The sequence below is a fragment of the Gymnogyps californianus genome, chromosome 6 (assembly GCF_018139145.2).
Source record: "Gymnogyps californianus isolate 813 chromosome 6, ASM1813914v2, whole genome shotgun sequence".
Lineage (NCBI taxonomy): Eukaryota > Metazoa > Chordata > Aves > Accipitriformes > Cathartidae > Gymnogyps > Gymnogyps californianus.
The window spans coordinates 29748182-29768216 of record NC_059476.1 but is presented as its reverse complement, the minus strand read 5'-3'; the positions used below and the strand labels follow the sequence as shown (position 1 = coordinate 29768216).

The window sequence follows — 20035 nt, the reverse complement described above, 5'->3', positions numbered from 1 at the left end:
CTCCAGTCCTTCAGATATCTAACAAAACCCTATCTTATCCTATTAGCAACTCCATCTAATAATTCTCACCTGTTCCATCTTTTCTTACTAGTGAATTGTAATTAATTATTGATTTTTAATGCACTCAATGTCTGTTCAGTCATGGACATAATTAGCACTTTCATAAGGAAAATGAATCTCAATAAATAAATGAAGTCATAGAAAAAACATTGCCTTCCCTATGTACAGAACTTTAGCTGTTAATGCTTTGAAACTCTGATCCCTAGGCATATAGTGGGTTGCATGGCTAAGATTTTCCGGAGTACACAGAAGGCATAAATATGCCAAGATTTCAATATGGCAGCTGTATATTCAAAAAATGCCTTTATCTGAAAAGTTACATTTCTTTCTCATACTTTTGTAAGTGTAAGTTATATCACAATTGGATATTGTACATGTAACTTACTAGCGGATAATTTAGACACATGGTTATGAGTATTGCAAAACATGCAGTTCTGTAAACCAATAGTTTAGCTCAAACAACTATTTGTTTTGCCTTTAGGTATCAAACTCCAAGCCAAAATGTAGTCATTCAGTAGTATGTAAATCTTCTCACATAGCAAAAATACGGCTGTCCCTTGCCTATGTTATAAGATGATTGCCAATACTGCCAAAGCTATTAAGGGTTTCAGATTAAAAAACCAAAATCTCTGCTACCAAGAAAAAAAAAAAAAAAGCATAACAGCCAAGTTTTGTAATCATTTATACACATGCATGCATATATACATGTATTTATTAGGTTTTCTTTCTGACTACAGTAAACACACATGCCTATACTTTGGAGAGCTTCTGACAGACAACTGCATTGCTTTTATGCTGAGAATATAGTAAAGGAATGCAAGTTTCCAGCCAGTCTATGCTACAATTGTATCAAGGCTTTTATTTAAAAAAAAAAAAAAACCAAAACCACCAAACTTTTATCTTTGTCTATTTTGGCTAATAAATGGCATAACTCCTTTAAGATGCATCTAGCTAGCTAGAATCTCAGTGTATGAAAGACCCTTATGTAAAATATGAGAAATTATATACCTGCAGCAATATACTACATGCAAGTTTTTCTGCAAGGAGTGGAACTAGTGAAGTTTGGTTTTCTATGGAGATATATCTCATGGCTGAGTATTTTGATAGTGAATAAGCAGTGGGCAAGGCGTTTCTTCCAAGGTGTCTTGTATCATAAGTAAAAACCATGACATGAAATGAACACATTGAGTCTTTCAAAAACCTATCAATAGTGCTCGCAGTCAGGAAGAAACCTCCCAAATATTGTTCTTGTAACCTCAGAAAATTATGAGGGCAATAAACATTAGTACCACAAAAGTATTTTTTAAAATTATTATTCATTTGCCTTTCAGAATAGGAGAGCACTTTAAAGGTCAATCATCTGCTGAGATGCAAGCACAAGACCAAATAAAGAGCAAAATGGTACCAAGACTGAAGGACGCATAGTCAAGATTTTTCCAATGGAATTTTCAATTGAGCCATTGAATTTCTAACAAAATAAGCCTCAATAGAAGGCGAGGGAATACAGAAGTTTTTAACTGCTGAACTATTAATGTTCATCAATTTGATGTCCAGTATGACTTGTTTTCTGATGTTTGGCTAACCGGTACTGTTTTGGTATTGATTACAGGACTGACAAGGGGAAGACCCATAAGTTTCCCATCCTATGAGGTTTCTCAGTGATACCAATGCCGAGGTTTTTATTTTACCATAAGACACATGAACCAAGTTTAATAGTACTGCTTATTTTACTTCAGTTGGTAATATACTTGATTAATTTTGTTAGTGATGGTGATGAAAAGAAACACACCAAAACATCCTAAGCTATGAGTTAATTAAGCTTTTTGGTACAGGATACAAATGCCTCAAGGCTTGCAGTTCCAAATGTCACTGTATTCATTTTATTAAAAACACCTTTCCAGAGGAATAAATCTGTTTTGCAGCCTGCACAATTGATGTCAATGTTATATAAAGGTAAATACTTCTGGTGTGAACATCTGATAAAGAAATATATCAGTAAAACATGATACATCACTGCCGTTGTACCATCTGTCAGATAGTATGTAATTATGGCAATAATGTTCTTTTCAAACCCGTGAATAAAAAAAAAAAACTGTATCTGGCAAAGATGATGAATTAAAGACAGCTTCATTCTGTAATCATTAAGTCAGTGATAGTTTTGAAATTCATTCATGCTAGTTTCTACAACTACAACATTGTGCCAGTTAAAAGCAATAGCTTTTTAAAAATAGAATTTAGTTTACATCAGGTAACCTCAGAACTGTAAGTGATGGTCATAAGTGAAAATCTTTAAATTCTCTTTGTAGCTTCTTTCTGTCAAACCAGAATGTTTTAAAGAAGGCCTATAATTTCAAAATTCCCTAAAATCTAAACTGTAGTGAAGCAGACTTCTTCAGGCCTTACAGAATTCCCACGTTAATGTAGTTATTATTTTAATCTACTTCTTAGGCAGACTCTTTTGCTAGGAGTATTTTATACTGTAGAAAGAAACACGAGGTAATACTCATGCATTTACCAAATTGAAGAGACTCAACATCACTTTTCCAAATGGAAATGTATTAGTGAAAGCTGTATATACACTTAAAAAAAAAAAAAAAAAAAGGCCATTGTGTACTTTTATCTTCATTTTATGTGATTCAGCATGTAGGAAAAACAGGGCTTCAAATGTCATGACTAGCTCTCCCTCTATATTACAAACAAGTAGTTATCATCAGCCATCATCCATACAACACTGTAGGAACTAATATTCTGCATGTTAGTGTATATGCATATGTATGTCTAGATATAGTCAAATATAAATAGATATGCATAGGCTTAGTTGAACAAACATAGGTAAGCAAGCATGTGACTCAAAAATATATATGCAAAGAGATCAGATAACTCCAAAATCTGACATGCTATTCACTTGGTGTGTCACTATGTTCATAATTTTAGATTCATTAACTTATATAAAAATACATATAAAAATAATATATGTTCTCACATGAACTTTTCAATATTTGTGACTGAACACAGGCTTGAAAATGTAAATAGTATGTCATTTTAATCAAATGTGAGACAAAATGGCTATTCTTGAGAGAACGCTTTTTAATCACCAATTAAGGATGAATTATGCAGATACAAAATAGTACCCAAAAATAAGTGGCACGTGGAAATAATGCCTAGAAATTTGAGAGACAGAGCTCTTAGTTATAAACTAAGATTTCCAATTTAAATATTCACCTTGATTACATTTGTATGTGAACAGAACTGAACCATGTATTCCAGTAGCCTGAACTGGAAGTCTCACACCTGAATACGTTCTAGATTCCGGGGAGTCAGGTTCTTCATTTTTTGCTTACAGTCCTTGTAGAGGAGGGTTCAAGTCGTAAATAAGAGCATTTGAAACCAATTATTTGACCTGGGCATATTTTTACAGATTACTTTCCTCCCTATGTACTCCTTATGTCCATATAAAAACTATGAGCAAACTATATCTAATGATAGGTAATAAGTGGAAAAACTAATATTTTGTTTATAGAAAAAATACACGTCTATAAAGTATGTAAAATATACAAGTATGTAAAAGGCACTGTAATACTTGCATTAGCTGCGAGTAGATACCTTTACTCCTTCCCTCATGGATCTAGTTTGCTAAGAGATTAAGTGCATTCCCATGTCACCTCCTAACCAAACTACAAAGACCATTAAAGATTATCCTGTTCAGCTTCTGGGAAGACAACTGCACGTGTCTTGTATGAAAGTAAATTGCTAAGATAGCCTTAGTTTGAAATTCAACCTTAAACTATGGTGTCAGAGTTATTGAAAGCAACTGCTTTATTATTGATCAGGGTTCACGTTTAAACATTGTAAAATGAACGTCTTGTCATATCAGATATTTTACAAGGCAATAGATGTTGATGCATCCCACAAGAATGAAGATTATTTTGTTGAAGCGTTTTGGGGTCGGGGGTTTTTCTTGTTGTTGTTTTGGGGTGGGAGGGGTTGTGGGTTTTGATACTAAATTTTTCAGACATTGCTTCAGGTGGTGGAAAATAGCAGGATATGAGCATCATTTACCTGCCACGCACTTTAATTCACCTATTATCTTGGAAAAATCCATATCGCTTAACTAGTTATAAATGAAAAAGTTGCTAAAATACTTAAGAGCTCCTGTTAGGAGAGTGTCATACACTTCCAATCAAACAAGCCACCCACACTTCTACGCAATTTTAACCTTTTGTTAATCTCAAAAGACCCTACATCAATCAACGAAATATAAACAAACATTTCAGATAATTTCAAAATGGCTAGTGAATAAACTATAAATACTGCTAACATCCTTCCAAAAGTAGTGATTTATTCTCCACATTCAGAGTGGACCGCGACTCTGAATTTTCAAAGTTAGGTGCAGCCTCACATCACTGGACTAAAATAACTGGAGCCGAAAGCTCCTGGAGATCATCAAATCTTAGTGAAACTTGAGTAGTGCAATTCAACACATTTCCTGAAGAGTCTCCACATGCAACAGACCACTGTTGTTTGAAATTTTTGTTTGAACAGCTGCCCACTGAAAACTTTGGTTTTGATTGAAACGTTTTTTTCTGTTAGACAGTATTTAGGCATAAAACTCCCTAATAAAAAGCTCAAGAAAGTCTTGAAAATATTCTGAAATTTAATTTCACAGGGAAAAAAAAAATCATTTGAAAGCTTTCTTTCAAAGCATTATTTTTATATATTTTGCATTATTTAAGTGTGGAAATCTGGTCACACATTTTTACTTTGGACTTACAGTATGCCATAATATGATATACCACAATGGTCTAAATAATCAACTTCATATCACATTTCTATTGTATGAGAGCTGACTATTAAGCACAGCCGAAGCCAAGAAGAGAAAATTCACTCTGTGCTAGGTCCATCTGCAGTAGATTCCTGAAAGAAGAACAGCTGGGAAAAGCATGAATGACAAGAATTTCATTTGCTAAACTTGGACTTCAAGGTGTTTCAGTTCAAGTTTACTGCAATCATATACAAGAAAATCATGTCCCATCAACAGCATTCCATCTTCAGTTTCTTTGGTGTAATCTATAGGGTGTCTCTATAGATACATCTTTGAATTTGTGAGTAGCATGTGTAGCTCTATGCTGTATCTGTAACTTCAGTATCTAGGCTCATTACCAATCTCCCGAGCCATCCAGTCTTCCTCAGTTGTGAAAATATCATAAATTGCTTTTTTCCCCTAGTGTATTTAGCACTCATGAAAAATGACAGATTGACAGCCTGGGAGACTGAAGTATTCTGTTTAAATCACAGAGAAAGGGAAAGAAGAGGCAATGACAGACAAAGGAACCAAAACTGGATTAACCCTTTGCTCAAGTAACCAGCTGAAGAGAGAATAGCAGAGTCTCAATGGATCAATCAATGGCCTACTGACAACAAAGAGATCTTAATTGTTCGTGGCAAATATCAAATAAAATATGAATCCCACATTTCAACATACATCTGTATTTGCATATGTATGTGTTCAGCAAAAAGTTTGGCCAGTTTATAGTAAAATCATGGAGAAAATCCCTAACCAATCAAAAGTTTGACACATCAGCTCCTTCAGAAAGTAAAAATTATCAGCTACACTGTAAGTTAAATGGCTAGAATATAAAAGACAAAAAAATACTACTGGGAAATTTTCACACTTTACCCATTTTTCTTGTTGTTTTTTAAAGCAGGTTTGAAAATTTAAGACCTACTGTCTAAAAATTCAATATTCAGCCATTGCACAGCACAAAAAAAGTTTCATTTGGTATAGTGATTACAAGTCTCTCTCTTCTGCTAATATCTGTTTCTCAAAAGTTTATGAAAAATATCTTGCCCCGGCTTTCAGCACCAAGGTGTAGTAATGAGTCTGCAATAGTAGAGAGTCTACCTGTTTATCTTCTGAAGCAAAAAAGAAAATCTAAACAACTAAGCAACGGAAAGCTTCAAAAAAGAAGTGGCCAATTAGAAGTTCTGAGGGGGAGGGAGAGGGCTTTCTGTTAATACATTGGCTGCAAAATTTGGAGGCCTTCTGTACTTTGTTTGTAAACAAGCCACAGAACATGCAACAAATTGGTCTGGGCACAAACTAAATAAGCAGAACTAGATGAGTGAAACATTTGCACACCAGCAAAGGAACTGTGTTCATTCAAGCATTGGAAGCAAGTCCTCTGAGGTCTAACTCTAGTGCTCTTTTTTGTATGCTACAGCTAAGTAATAATAATTTCCCATCCCTGTAGAGGAGAATGAGCCTGAAAATTGGATAAAAACATCACAGCTAGTCCTAGTAATGGACCTGACTCATCGCATGTCTCCTGAAAACAGGCTGTAGGCATCAAGAGTGAAAGGTTCTGTGCCAGTGAGGACACAGACACAGAACATGCCTGAAGTGTTTTCTCACCCTGGGAATTGAAAGAAAAAGAAGTACCCTACGTTTTTAAAGGGTCTCTCCTATAAGGAGTCTCAGTAAAGTTCCTATCTGATCTTGCAGACTGATAGACCTTTCTTGTCCTCTTTTGGGAAATGAAGCTCTTGATGGATGTATTTATTCTCTGAGAATAATTGTGACTTACTCCCTACTGGGCTTAGAAGGGAAAATAACACCTATTTTCTGTGATCTGGAAGTGTGTCATCATATTTATCACAAAAAATGTTACCTTAATGCAAGGATCTGAACACGCCTCCAGTGCCTGGACCTAGAGTTGTGGCTAGATTTATCTATATTACCAAATAAACACTCTGGGCCAGATCTTTAGTTGACTTTAATCAGTGTTGTTCTACATAAGTGCCTCAGAACAAACCTAACTTTGAATGGCTATAAAAGGATGTAGAAATGCCACTGAAAATAAATTCTTACTTTGAAGACACTCCAAGAACAAACTCTACCACAGTGACAGGGATAGCAAATCAACCAACACTTTTTAGACAACAGGCTGGTAGTTAACCATTGACTTTATGAATAGTAACATGTATCACTGACAAGTCTGAAAACCAGTACGTATTTTTCCAGAGTCCCTTTTTACATCCTGAACATCAAAAATATACAAAGGGCTAATGAGATTTGAAGAGTAGTTTTGAGGTTATTTTCAGTTTAATTTTAACAGTAAAATCACGATCATGCCCAGATTTACTTATAAATTTGGTTATATTTTGTGATAAGAACCATGAAATATTATTCCCTGAAATAACAGAAAGGTAATATTCGGAACTGTAATTCCCAACTTCAAGTAACAATTACAGTGCAAGCAAACTATCCTGACTTTCAGGTTCAGTAGAACATGCTGGACAGATCTCAAAAAAAAAAAGAAAAAAAGAAAAAAAAAAATTGTTTCACCAGAATGAATTTCAACTGGAAAGATGCATGACAGAAGAATTGTCAACACAGATGACCAGGAGGATGCCCTTCATCCTCTCCCTTCTCCTCCCACTGTGTGAACAGGCCCACTTAATTTAATAATACAATACATAGGTATTGTCACTGATGCTAGTTGTCTCATACTGTTTCTTCTTACTCTCTTTGCATGAATATGTAATATAAGAATATGTACAAGAACACCAGAGTTGTCTAAAGTGTTTCTTAGATTTAGTTTGACAAAACATAGGAGAAGAAAGTTTTGTGCTAGTTTCAGGTCTTTGGAAAATAGTAAAGGAAAAAAAACCCAAGAGAGATCAGTTCTAGCAAGACACAGATAACTTAAATGAAATGATCTTTAAAGCAGCATTGATTGTAAGGGCAATCTGACTGTTCAGCTGAATTTAACTCCTCTTTGTAATTTTGCATTGCTTAAGTTACAAGCCTACAGCAGCAAAGTCCAGTGGTCTTAAATAACCCAAACATTTTGACAGTTCCAGCAATGAACTGTGGACATGACCACCTAGAAAGCTTTATACAACTCTTGGCTTTCACTTGTAAGAAGCACATGCACTGCTCTGCTGCACAGTGCATTTGTCACTTGGGAGCTGCACACGTGCGTGACAGACTGCTGCGCTCTGAGCCGCTCTGGGACACGCTGGTTGCTCTGATGATTTCCAGAGGGCAGATGTTTCTTCCCTTCTGTTATATTTTAATTTCTCAAGTGGGTGGCAAGAGCAGATGTTACCGTATATGTATAAGGTGTCCCCCCCCCCCCATATTATTCCAAAAGAAACAGGATATTATACTTAGGGCTTGATTCAGTCTACAGATTACATAAATATATGTTTACCCATGTGCATACATATTCAACCACATATATATATTTTTAAATACATATGGCAACAGTACATATATATAACGTATCATAACACATATACAGACATATACATATACAAACATATGCTTGCATAGGGCAACATATATAATTTTCTAGAATGAACCAAGTCCAAAGCATAATGTGCTTCCTGTTTCAGAATATGTAGCATTCTGAATGGCACAAATTTAGACTTTTTTCCTCAACTATTTCTCTGGAATAGATGATACAGAAGCTTATCTGGCATCACCCGTTTTCTCTTTCTCCTACAATGCCATCTCTTTGTTTTACGTATGTGGGGAAAACTCAGGAGAACCTGAATGACAAGAAGGGACTGAAGACTGCCCACAGAGAACACTCTAGACAATAAGGATTCAGTATAGTAATTTTGGATAGTATAGAGAGTTCACTGCTGTCACAACAAAGGTGGGATTGCCCCCAGTAATGTTATCAAAGCTTAATCTAGCAAATTAGTCCCCTAATTTCCTTCAGATCCCTAGTCCCTTTTCTCCTTCAGTAGCTAAGCATTAGAGCTACCAAAATGTAGTGGGGGTAAAATGCAAGACCAGAGGGATACCTGAAGTAAAATACCTATCCTTCCCTGTGTAGGTGCAGCCACTTTCTTTCACTGCTACAACAATATATTTGTAATATATTATGTATATTAAGTAATAATAATAAGCCACTAAATTTCTCTTGAGTGCTACCACTTCTACTCATTTTGTGTACCACTTTCAGAAGACTGATGAACTGGCCACCAGACCACCCACCATAGCACAGATATGATAAAGTGGAAAAATCCTTATAAAGTATATTTGTATTAATTCAACAATTTTTCATGGTTCTCTGTCAGCAATCTTCATAAATTACTGCATCAGTCTCAAGAAAACAACAGAAGAAAAAATCTAAGCTTGATAAAACATAGGCTATTAATTATAAAACATTTTTGTGCCTTGATATGGTCCTGGCTTTTACAATTATTATTTTTTTTTAATTAATAAAAGCATAAAACAAATATGCCTTACTGCCAAGAAACACTACAAATTACTAACAGACCTTTAAAAATGTAATAAACAGCTGCATAAGTAAAAGCACTGGAAAAGCATTAAGCTTATACGATCTTCTGTATTAAGCTTAAGTCCTACCATGGTGAAATGCAGCAGTTGTGATTTACTAAATGTCAACTTAAAGAATTGCTTAGGGGGTTTTTTTGTTTGTTTGCTCTTTAGAGTTCAGAAATTCTTCTGTAAGAGCAAGAAATAAAAATCACTCAAAGTGTTTTAAAAACAAAAGAAAATTCAGGTGGAGTGCCTGGCAGCTAGAAATGAAAATTACGTATAATTCAGAGCTGGCATTTGTATTACTACTGTTATTTTACTGGAAATAATAAATGGGGTTTTTTAAGAGATACAGAAATTAAGAAAGATGGGTCCTACACTTTTGTCAGTAGCATATATTAAAAGGGAGAAAGAGACAGAAAGACAAAGATTATTAATGGCCAACAATTATACAATTTGGAGGAGAAGGGATTAAAACACAAGCACTGCATATCTCAAATGTGCATGTGCTTAACTGAAGGATGAAAATCTAAAAGCAATACTCACATTCCAAAGGCTAGGCAAATAAACACATTTTTCAGACTTCTAAGTAGCATTTGTCATGGTTGTAAGGAACCTGACATAGTATTTAACAGTACTTTTACAGAGAACATTCCAGTCTGAGTCAGTCTACTAGAATGACTGGAACATTACTATATTCACACTGAAAGCACTTCATTCATGAAGTCATATATGTTTGGGGTTTTTTTTAATCATAAAATGAATATTCCAAAGGGATTGCAATGCAATTTACTGTCATCAACAAACCTCACAACTGAATCAGCATCATTCTTTTGAAAATGGCAAAAAAGATTTTAAGGTGAAATAGCAGTAAGTACAATAGCTAAGATTTCCAGTCTCGTAAAACTCAGCAATAGACTAAGAGATAAGAGACTAAGAGCTAACTGCCACTCTAACCACTACAGTAACTGCTAACCACTACATATTTATAACTTTATAAAAAGAAGGCAGAACTCTGAAATCAATTTAATCTTGAATTTATTACATGTGCATTGAGATTGTGACATTACTATCTGGAGCAGTGATACATTCAGAACATGCTTGGGTAGAAGACGTTTGGCTATTTGGATACCACACGGCTGGAGCTTGTATACCTCAATTTTTAGAGTACTAATTTAACTGAAACACTTCATCAGCATGAGTAAAGAATATCTTTTCAGTCAAAACAAACTTGCTGAGTTTAGTCTAGTGCAATAATTTTTTGTGTTGTTTAAAAATACTTTTTTTAATGTTACTTTAAAATAACATTGTTATTTAAATAATGTTTTTTTAAAATAACAGTGTTACTGTTAAAAAAATATTTTTCCCTGTCTCAATATTTAAAATTTTTCAGAGACCTTATTTTGTTCTCTGTCCTTCTCATTCTTGCCTACTCGCAAAGATGACTTTTACATCCAATGTCATTCAGAATTTCTCAAAAACAAGGTCAAAACACATAGAACTTGTTGCTGACAGAAAGCTGGATGTTCATGGGATTAGAAAACTGTAAAGTCAATTTTTGTTCTATCACAAGGAGCAGGCAATAAAGATAAGAAATAGAAAGTGATTTCACAAATTCTCTCTAGTAAGCTTTTCCTTCATCAATCAGTTAGGGAATGATATTAAATCTCTCTGCTGAGTAGTTTCTTTCCCATAATAATGAGGAGCCTGGCTTTCATTACTCCAGATACCATGGATAATTCATTTGACTGTAATTGAATTTAAGTTTTACTTTTGGTTGCTATAGAATTTCCTTGATAATAAAGAATAAACTGTACATTTGTTCTGTTAAAAGGTTGATTTTGCTAAATAAACAAGATCATCTACCTTCTCAGCACTTGTACAGTTTTAGCAACTTAAAAAATTGGCATTCAAAAAGCTGGGTAGGGTTTTGCCTTCAGAGTATAATGCGCATTATGCATAGTTATCGGCACTGAAGCTCTGGTTTAATCAGCAGGTTCTTTAGTATTTTGGGCTTTTGTATTTTTATTTGTTCATGAATTGTAAGTTGCAACACTGAATTATGTAGTGCGTATCATGCTTTCAAAAGGAGCATAAAAGCAATCAGAAGAACCCCCAAATCTTAAAGCAAATTAAACAAATATCTTTTTAGCGTGTTCTTAATTATACATTCTCTAACAATGCTACTTTACAACAAATGTGGTATTTAACACAAGACTAACAAAAGAGTTGAACAAAACAGTTCACAGCTTTTGATTGTGATGATTTCTATATCCATCTTTATGTACCTGTAGAACCTGCACTACTCCAGTGACTGGTAGCCAGTATTGGAACTGCAACAGTCCTGTGATATTGTGTGTAAGGCACAAACCGTTGTACTGAATCGGAGGAGTAGTTTCCATGTTTATCAGAGAGTTTACTAAGAAGTTTATTCCTCCTCTTTTACACATTAGAAATCTGCAAACATCTCAAGTCTCAGCTGGCTTTCAAAATTCAGTTGTCTACATATTTGACTAATATTGACTGCATAAATGACAGTTTGAGAGAGTGGTTGTTGAGATTGTTTGAAGCAGCACACCTTTATCCTCATTTATTTCATTCTGGTAGAATTCAGCTGTGCAAATCAGCTGAACACATGGCAGCACCTTTACATCAGCTAAGGATCTGCATCTTGCTTTTCAATGGTGGACTGTTCTAGTTTTTAATAAAAAGTGCTTAAACTTGTTCCTCACATGTGTGAAAGTTCACCTTACTGATGTTCTGATTTGAAAACACCCTACTTTTGCTTTGTACTCATTACATTGCAGGGGAAAAAATTACATTCAGTAGTTTTTCATGTATTATTAGTGATCATGTAAAATTAATAACATTAGTATTCTTTTAAATGGATTCTGTGGGCATTACGTGGCTGAGGTTTTCTTTATTTGGGTAATTTTCTACACAGAGGTGATTTTCCACTTTATTATACCATGTACTAAAATAAGCATGCCAAAAAACCAGCTGAAACCTCGGAACACTTACATGAATATGAAAGTGATATAGTAGAATATTGTCAGAGGAATGTAAAAAATCAAAACCTATTTCTGGTTCTGCTGCAACCCACTATCTCCATCTCTCTTTCCAGTCTCTCCTTTTATGTCTCTTGTCTATTTAGTCCATAAGCTTGATCTGTCATTATGAGCATCATTAATGATCTGATTGTAAGTTTTGCTGTAACCACAACAGATGATATCAATAAAGACGACTTCGTTCAAACTAGAAGATGGCTTTAAATGAATAGTTACCATCTTTATTTAATATTCTTTTGAACTTAATACTACTGAAACTGGGAAGAGAAATATCACATGGTCACAAAAATGATTAAAATATTTCCTAGTATTTTTTCATGAAAAGACCTGAAGCTTGAACCAGTTCATACATTCCTAAGCTTATTTTATTCAGAAATAGTACTTGGCTGGACATATTTGTTCTGTATGTTTTTGCTTTGCTCTGTTGTGATTTTAGAGAGTAACAAGTTTAAGGAAACATTGATTTACAAAACTAAGCTAACGTTACCTGTCACGTCTGAATTGCATATAGTTGTTTGTTGCGGTAATTAAATGTATTGTTTTGAATTAATCTTAAAGGTTTTTTAAAAACTAGTTTAAAAAGTAGTAATAAAAATTTATGGCAAGTTATAATCATTGTTTGAGAGATCCATTTACACAAGGGCCTTTTCCAAGTTCTTTAAACGATACTTGCTGTTGTGCCAGACTTCTACTAGGTTTCTGCACACAAAACTAACCTTCAAAGTCATACAGTCAATAACTTCTTTATGAAACAAAGCAGGCTAAGCTAATTAACTAAGACTGACAACTAAAATTTTCATGAGCTACAGCATGAGAGGAAGTAGGTGTGGATGATAAGAGGTTTTTTTGAAAAAAAAATTTGGGGGGGGGGGGGACGGGGACGACACACACCCAATCCTGAATTTATGAGATCCCAAGTCTGACTATACGATTTTGTCAGCATTCCCACTGGGCCTGACTATGCTACACTGACAGGGCTCAAAGTCAAAATGACTCAGCTGAGCAGATAATGGACAAACATCGCGCACAGCATGGTTATGAGCCTGAGCTAGCCTTTCTGTGCCAATTCAGTGACTCTGCAACTTGTTTAATTTGCATGCTAATTTGTGAGCACAGGAAAAAGTACAATTAATATATTTTTGAACTATGCCTATAACTTAGTATCTTTAGAGTATAAAATACACTGTAAATTCTCATTAAAGTATTCTCAGTACTGGATTTTTAAAATTTTTTCCTGGTCTGGTAGAAGGATGACTTAAGTATAAACAATTTTATACACAAATATATAAACTTTTACTCTGAAAACAACTTGGCTCAGCTATTTAATTAATCAGAATATCTTAAGTAATAAATCAAAGAAATACTAAGAAAAAAATAAATTTCCTAAGCAGCAATAAGCAAAATAAGCCCCCCTGCCTTTCCTATTTTTCCCGTAAATCTGAGCTTTTTCCTTCTAAATCTCACTGAAGGCTCTAGATTGCATTATTTTATGATCTATTTTTGAACAGTACTTTGAATTATTCACTGTACTGCTAAACAATACATAGAAATATCTAGTAATAGATAGGAGCTTTAAACCCATGTATGCAAGAGAAAACACTACATATTTTAATTGTGGAAGTTATTTAACCTAAAGTCCTTATCTTCTCTGAAACTAGACAGCTCTGTGAAAGGAACTTTTATTCATTTGCATATCTTAATTGTAAGAAAATAACATTTTCCTTAGATTTACACTGGGAGATGTAGTATACAGCATGCAATGGATCATCTAAATCCTCTGCATTTAGGAAACAGCACACTCTCTACTCCCCTTCTTCAACTTCATTGACACTCTTCCCCTAAGATTTTTTCTAGTGTCAATCTTTCGAACCAGTAAGCAGCATCACTAAGGTACCAACCCAAGATATATCTATCTTTGTGGCACAGTGACACCACCAGGCCTTTGACATCAGCAGAGACAGTATAACAAAAGCACTACCAAGAGTTGAATTACAGCATTCCCCCCTTTCCCCCAATAAGATTTTAATGGAATTGTAATTTAAGATAAGAATTGCCTCTTCTGTTAAAAGCTGACATGTTTTAGACAATGTATCCTGAGAGATGAACTTGGTAAACTGAGAGAAACAAAGGATTTCATTTTGACTATAATATTCATTAGCATAAGATTTCAGTGTAATATTCATTAATTTCCCTAGCTGAATACAGTTCCTTGAATTTAAAAAACTCAGACTAAATTTAAAGAGAGAGTTCAGGTACATAGTATGACTCCTCACTTTTAAGAGCTCTCCATGTCATTGGTGATAACTAAATGAGACTGAGTAAGTAGGGTTTTTTGGCCTTCTGCAAACAGAATCACCTACCCTCTGTTAAAAATCTCATTACTGACAAAAAAAAAAAATCTGCTTTAACTGCAGCATGGTTATTTCATTGCTTGTGTTCTGTTTAAAACTGTTTTCTTCTAACAACAAATTGTCGTCATTAATTCTAGCAGTTATTTCAGCAATAACATAGCTTATTAGAACACTTTTCTGTTTCACTGTTGGCACATTATGGGATGGAAAGCATACCTTGGAAATAGAAGAGTGGTAGAAAGTTAATACCTCATTTTCCATTTGCCCAAAATATACATTTTTGTTATTAGAACTAAAATATTAATAAACATCATCATCATAACTGTTTGAGATTTAAAACTATTCTCACCATTATTACCCTCCTTTCCTTCTCTTCATTCCCACCCTAGAAAGACAATATGTATATCCTCTCACTTATTGGTCACAGTGGTTGCCTTACCATTATGCAGCATTAAGCAACGTGCCTTAAGGAACATTTTATTCTGGTCAGGGACACGGCAAAAACATATTTCCACTCCCATATGACCACCCACATGAAGAAGGTGGATGATGTATGTGCAAGACCCTATCTGACAGGGAGTGAGCAAGGGCGCAGTTCAGATGTTGGCAGCTGTCAGAGACAGACCAGCTCCTCACAGCAGTCCTTCCTGTGAGCATCTTGGGGAAAGTTTGGATGCCAAACTTCTCAGAAGATCATCTCAACACAATAATTAGGGTAGGAAGCTCAGAAAGAAGCTGCTGGAATATTTCAGAGATATTTCCCCAAATTTCTAGATAAAGTATTTTTCAGCTTACTCCTGATACATGGCATTTTGAAAATTTGCAACAACCCACTTTGTGCCAAAAGTGTCAATACACACTGATCACAAAGTGATGACATAGGTATTCCATATTCTAGGAAGTCATGATGTGACATATCTATATACACACAGATACACTGTATGCATATAAAAATTTTTTTATTTTTCCCGTCCATACAGAACACCAGATCTGCCAGTAAACTCATATTCTGTCAGTATTCTATAATATTATGAAGCTGTAAACCCGTTTTTCTAATGTTTTCCAAGCACAAGTTTTGTTGTGGATGGGAAAGGTATGCACAAAAATCTTTACTAATTGAGTATAGGGAGAGAAGGTAGAAAAAGTAGCTAAGAGAGAATTTCTCCGTACAGTTTTAGATTCTTGTGGTTCCTGAAGGTTTATAACATAAAAATGAAGCTTTTCTTCTCTTTTCAAGATCTGAGGTGGGAAAGGTACCATGAGTTAATAATTCTAGCCAGTTATAGCAACTTTTGTTTTCTAACATACCTTATTATTTAGTAAAGAATGTATTATAAAAGTCAATTTTTATGTTGTACTCTCCTCCTGCTTTCTGTACATTAGAAAGGTTGCTGCAAAGTGCACTCAAGTTCCTTCCTAGTGACAGAGGCAGGAAAGCATTAGGAAAGGACCTTGAAGTAAGTGCATGCCGCTTCCTACATTTTCAGTAAAATTGTAGGACACACACACACAAATCCTTTCTGAAGAAAATAACAGGGGAAAAAAAGAGCAAAAGATCCTCAAAGATTTAACAAAAAGACAATAAAGACATCATAATCGGACCTGAGGAGAGCTGTTATGATTTTCTTTAGGTCATAAGTTGCACCTTGGAAGTCCAGAGACCACGATCATCTTATACGGCTGTGAAGTAAATCCAAAGTCCCAACACGCTTATGCTGCTGTTTGACTAGCCTTGCAGACTATGCCTATTCTGGCGAAAGCTGAAAAACTTGTTGCCTTTGTTTGCCATGAAATGAAAGTCACTTTCCTTCAGACATAGGCAGCAGTTAAACCAAGTGCTACCAACAGCAGCTTGCCTGAATCACAATGTAGGGCAGTTACACAGGAGTTAGCTGGTTACTCTGATGACAAATAAAAGGGAAAGGCACTGCTTTGGTGAAGTGGCACCTCTCTTGCATTAAAAGCATGTCTGAAAGTTACAGAAATGACAGAAACAGACAAAAACATCAGGGAAGAGGCCACAAAAAGGGCTAACAGCCATTCCCTGTCACTCTCAGTCCCATCACAAAACATTGCAAAACAGAAGCATTCTGTCAGGAATTCTCTCCAATTGTCATTTGGGCTGCTCTGGTCTCAAGTTCTAGATACAGAATGAAAATTTACATAAGTAGAGGAAATATTAATGTTTTACAGAATAGCATTTCATAAGGATCTGTATCAATTCATACCAAACGAAGATACTACACAGAATCATATCCATATCCTCAAGTTACCAAGTTAATTCTCCCAGTAATACAATCATGCTTTTTTAAAGATCTTTTCCCAATTTAAATCACCTAACCTTTCTTGTATACAGTTGTATCCCAGTGCAACTCTTAACAATGCACTTTTTGTAAAGCAGTTCCTAATTAAAAGAGCATGACTCCAGTTCAATAAATTATTTGTGTATTGCTGTACACGTAGTAATCTTATGTTGTTCTTATATGGCATAAATAAATTCAGCAAACCCCTAAGTTATTCTGCAATGTCCTTCCTGCATTTCCAGACTTATTTTTAATTTTATGTTTTTGATAAACCGATAGAGAGTTGTTTTATCTCATAGATATTCATACCCATAAATGGAAAGAGAAGTGATAATTACAAATTGGTTTGACTTACTATAGAACAGAAGCAGTACAGCACTAACTGACTGATTACCAGTGGCGTGAAATTGCTAATTGACTGGTAAGGTACTAATTTGTTAACCTAACTCATTAGGTAGGAAACTCTTGGCTAGAAAATCATCCTGAATAAATATATGTATCCATTTGGAAAAGCTCGGGTATTTTCTTTTTTATCATTACATTCTAACTGCTTATTTATAATTCAGTGAATGTCAAAGACAGGTTATTCTTAATGTACTTCCTGGCAAAAATAATTACTACAGTATCACAATTCTCAAAAATGAAAAAGAAAACAGAGTATCAGATACTCTTATAAGGAAGAGCAGCTATAACTTCACTTTATTTCCCAGACTAGGATAAAAATCACTGTATCTCTTTTATTCAAAATCAAGGAGAAAAGATTTCACACTAGAGCCATTCTTGCTTCCAAGTTATAAACAGGCAAACTCTCTGCTTATTTAATTCCACCAGCTTCAAATAACAGGCAATGGTGGAGTCTATTCCTAACCAAAATGGAGAATTAAAAGAGTTTTCAAAAACCTTAATTAGCAAGTCAAATGAAAAAAGTTTATGAAATTCTGATTTTACAGCTTCTAGACAGAGCATGTTCACTCAGTGCAGACCTAGAAGGAAAAGATGCCAAAACACCTCACTCTCTGGCAGCTTTGAAAGTATGCATTCTCCCTTGTCAGCATCTTGCAGCACAGGGAACAAATTGTACAAAGCATCAGCATCACAAGAGCAAATCTTGGTACTCCCTTCTCCTTTTTACATTCCAGAAGATGTACCTTCCCACATTCTCTCCCTCAGCAGGAGACACTACTACAAAAATTATCCAAATGCTTCTCAACTCCTTTTATCAAAATTATGAGATGATCTAGGTAAATATTTTCAGTCAGTTATTTCCATGCATTAGAAAATAAACTGGTCCTATCATTTAGGTGTGCATCAAAGGATCACATCAAACAGTTGAGAAAAGTGTATATGAGCTTTTTCAACAAAAGACACAAAACACAATGGAGGCATTAGAAGCAGTATGAAGCACATCACTGAGATTCGGGAGGAAAATAATACCTATGGCAACCAACTACTGCTCTTTTACTCAGCTATTTTCCATTAACAGCATTCACACCAGCAGCAGTAGTGAAAGACCTCTTTCTCCCAACCAAACTGAGCTGCTTCTTTAAATCTAGGATTTTGTCTGCTATTATACAGGAAACTTCTTCTCTTTGGTGCATATTCCTTGAGATGAGGACAGTATACAAGGATTTCAATTACCACACAGGAAACTCAGACTAATTTTTTCATTCAGCTATTTACAAACAACCATACAGAAAAAGCTTTTTTTTCAGTATACGCTTTGTTTAGAGCTTAAAACCCACTTTGCTTGGCCTAACTACTAGGAGGAGATTCACCTACCTACTCTCTGTAGACCCACAGTTCTGGAAGAGAAATAGCTGCTAAAATTGTGTAAAAGTATAAACTGTCATATCAAGGATGACCAAAGGAAAATAAAAAGCATTCATGCATTAAAACTTACCTTTGGCCTCCCATGCTGGAGGCATGGAGTAGATGCTCCCTCAAAGACACCAACACATGACCTTTGATGCTCCCCTCCCTTTAGTTGCAAGATGCTCCAAAACCCAATGCTTCAACTTAGCTGCTGGAGGGTTTGCAGCACTGCTGTTCACTGAGATCCTCCTTCAGAGATTACTCTAGAGAGAAAAAAAAGATAAACAGGCATCATCATCCCGTCACAGGATTTAGGGTACTCCATATGATTCACCGATTTCGTTGCCTAGTGAAATCCCAAATCCCAAGAGATTCAGCCACTGCCCTAATGACATTTAAGGTGTCCTGATTTCAGTAAAGACTTGAGCTTTGAAAAGCTGGGTGTAATTGGCTTAATATAGCCACCCCATAGCCCAGACCCCATACTACCCTACTCTGCAAAGTTGCTATGACTACATTTCATAATCAAATAACCAGGCTGTGCCTTTCCATACCAAACAGTAAATATTCCAGCCTCCAAAACTCTTCCCCTAGGAGACCAGCTAAATGCAAGACTTCATTTCAAGCACAATTTTGGATCCCCACAGTGGAGCAAGGTTGCCAGCAGGCACTTCTCAGGGCTGGCATGTGGTGACCGTAAGCCATTCTTCCAAACCCAGCATTACAGAGGAGGGCAGGAGAGACGGACATAGGTACAAAAGGACGACTGAGAGTGCAGTGCCATGACCTCACTTCATATGGGGAGACTGTGTGCACAGAGCACAATGCTGCCTGTCAGTCAGTCAGTCAGAGCGTTTTACTTTGAGCGGCCACACTAAGACCCTCTGCTCTCAAAAGCTACGTTCTATTTTAGAAATATTAAAACAGTTAATAACAAAAATTTTGAAAACAAAGCTTTCTCTGCCTACATGCTGTTTCTGCTGCTCCTGTTACCCCCCTCTACCGGCTTTCAAAACCATCTCCCAGGCAGTCTCCAGCAAACTGTGAGAGAAATTGCCTCCCCTCATTTCCACAAGATGGTCGCCACCTCCCCTCACCTCCACAAGATGGCTGCCGCCTCCCCTGCACCTGTGCCACCACACC

The 20035-nt window shown here is 35.6% G+C and overlaps 1 long non-coding RNA gene across 1 annotated transcript in view; it reads right to left on the bottom strand.

Annotated features, from left to right (window-relative positions):
* Positions 1 to 19129, bottom strand: part of LOC127017913 (uncharacterized) — a 165055-nt gene extending 145926 nt beyond the window's left edge. Inside the window, exon 1 of the long non-coding RNA XR_007766655.1 lies at positions 18981 to 19129. This is a non-coding gene — a long non-coding RNA (uncharacterized LOC127017913). The remainder of the gene's footprint in view (positions 1 to 18980) is intronic.
* Between the last annotated feature and the right edge of the window lie 906 nt (positions 19130 to 20035).